Source organism: Sinocyclocheilus anshuiensis, unplaced genomic scaffold (assembly GCF_001515605.1).
Source record: "Sinocyclocheilus anshuiensis isolate Anshui unplaced genomic scaffold, SAMN03320099.WGS_v1.1 C33090175, whole genome shotgun sequence".
Lineage (NCBI taxonomy): Eukaryota > Metazoa > Chordata > Actinopteri > Cypriniformes > Cyprinidae > Sinocyclocheilus > Sinocyclocheilus anshuiensis.
Window position 1 is genome coordinate 1 of NW_015621694.1, and position 2,451 is coordinate 2,451.

Below are 2,451 nucleotides of genomic sequence, written 5' to 3' on the forward strand. Positions count from 1 at the left end.
CAGCGTCTTCAGTGTCACATGATCTTCAGAAATCATTCTAATATGATTTGCTGCTCGAGAAACATTTCTGATTATTATCAGTGTTGGAAACAGTTATATTCTTGTGGAAACTGATATATTTTGTTTTTCAGGATTCACAGATGAATAAAAAATTCAAAAGAGCAGCATTTATTTGAAATCAAAATCCTTTGTAACATTATGAACGTCTTTACTGTCACTTTGATCAATTTAATGCAGCCTTGTGGAATAAAATACATTTCTTTAAACAAAAACAAAATATATTGACCCCAGCTTCTGAACGGTAGTGTGTGAATGTTCCAGTTCCTCTTTCTGTTTTCATCATCATTATCACTGCTCGCTTCAGTGCGTGTTTCTGATTGGTCAGCAGGCAGCAGTGGGTGTGGCCCAGAGAAACCCAGCGTCAGTGACATCATTAACCTCGAGATGTTGCAACTTGGATCCAAACTGAAATCAAGTAACACGCAGGTAATAATTACATACATTCACATTTCCCATTTCTAGACACTATAGCAAATGCAGACAGCTTGTAAATAAGTAGCCCGCATCCACATAATCACGAACCACATAGAAAGCAGATTGTTGGATTATATAACGAATAGTTTGATTTTCATCTCTCTCTCTTTAGTCAGGCTGGTCCTGTCCTTCCTGTACATTCATAAATAAGTCTACGAGACCCGGCTGTGAAATCTGCAGCACAGATCGACCCGATCACAGCAGCGTTCAACAGGTGATTTCACTCACAACTACACCTGTTCACTGTGCTGGAACACTGTGCGCTCATATTTATTCTGTTTCTGTTCTAGGAAAAAGCTAGAAGCTCTAACCAGTGAAAGTGTGCTGTAAATACACACAAACAGAGACAAAACCCCTAAAATAATCTTACACATTCACATTCGAACGACGCGTGAGGACCTACAATGCGAGTAAGAGTTGGCCTGCAGCGTATTTCACCGGTGGGTTAATCTCTATTAGTTTACAGTAACTAGTAACTGACTTGTTGCTTGGTTTCCCTTAAAGGAGTCGTGACATGGATTTGCTTTTGAGCTTGATTAAACGCTTTGTTTTTAATGAGGATTAAGCTGTGAAACTTGCAGGATGTTTTAAAGGTACAAAGACCTCTTACATGTCAAAAGATCGAGGAACATTATATTTCTCATGCCGTGACGCCTTTAATGGAGTGATATAACTTGAACAGTATTAGGCACCAGAAGTTATTCAGGTTCATTGAGATAATAAAAAACAAAGCAGAAACCGTGTCATGTGTGGCGTTAGATGGTACGAACTCAAGTCTATTTAGGACAAATTGCAAGTTGTTTTAAATAAGACATTATAAGAATCCTTTAGCTTTGGTTGTAGATTCAGATGTGTAATCTGAAGAGGAACGCTACAGTGGCAAAATTCAACGTTAATTAAACATGCAGCATTTCAAGCTTTATTTTAATGCACTTGTTGGAAAGGAGACGATGCACAAGTTAGAATTCCTAGATTTCAGTCCGTTTGCAGACGTGACGCTTCTTTTGCCGTTTATTCACAAGCTCATACTGTAATTTCTGCTCGTGCAACTGTTTAGGAATATTCTTCCCTCACTTCACGGTGTGTAAATCAGTGTTCGTGTCCACTGGAACTAGAACAGGTTAATTTATGTTCATCAAGCTCTATTTTAGGGGCTTGTGTTTTAAATGTGACTGTATGTCATAATGTGACGAGGCCAGTACATAATGAGAAGAACAACTGAATGGAACTTGCATAAATGCATGTTATGTCAAATTTATGGTCTAATTATTCCTTATCAAAATGACTGGGAATTCTCATTGAAGACTTTGTTCATATTTGGAACAAACTACATTCAGATACAGGGTTATTAAGTACATTTGTTATTTTTTTACATAGTGTTATTTAATGAACGGTTGCTTTGAACTGAATTATAATTGCATTGAATATGTGTGTATTGTAAATGATTGTGTTTAAAGTCTACCTGCATTTCTCCATGGCTTTGCTGTGAATAAACATAATGAATTAAGAAGCTTGAGAGTAATCTTTAGCCTCTGGAAATGTGAGAGATTTTACCTTTATCGTGTTGTACATTCATTATTTTTTTACCTAAAATGGTTAACGGCTTGATAATTAAGTGCTATGAATTGAAACTATTTCATCTGAATTTCTTCAGTCTCTGCACAGTAATGAGATTTCTGTAAATGTTTGAATTTGTATAAAAGTGGAAATGGTTTTAGTTTCTTCTGAGTTAGATTTAAGGCTGATAAATGTGGCCACTGCATTTGTATTTTAATTTAAATATAGTTTCTAATTTATACACATTTCAAATGAGCTATTAATTTTTCAAAGCTTGTGTTAAGTAAGCATTCAGAAAGCAGTATGGGAATTTAATTGAAATTTAAAGGGGTCATATGATGCGATTTCAAGTTTTCCTTT

At 35.8% G+C, this 2,451-nt stretch overlaps 1 long non-coding RNA gene across 1 annotated transcript; it reads left to right on the forward strand.

Annotated features, from left to right (window-relative positions):
- The first annotated feature begins 320 nt into the window (after nucleotides 1-320).
- Nucleotides 321-2,008, forward strand: LOC107683252 (uncharacterized). Its single transcript, XR_001633698.1, has 3 exons — nucleotides 321-486; nucleotides 647-748; nucleotides 825-2,008. It is a non-coding gene; the product is annotated as an uncharacterized LOC107683252 (long non-coding RNA).
- The last annotated feature ends 443 nt before the right edge of the window (nucleotides 2,009-2,451 follow it).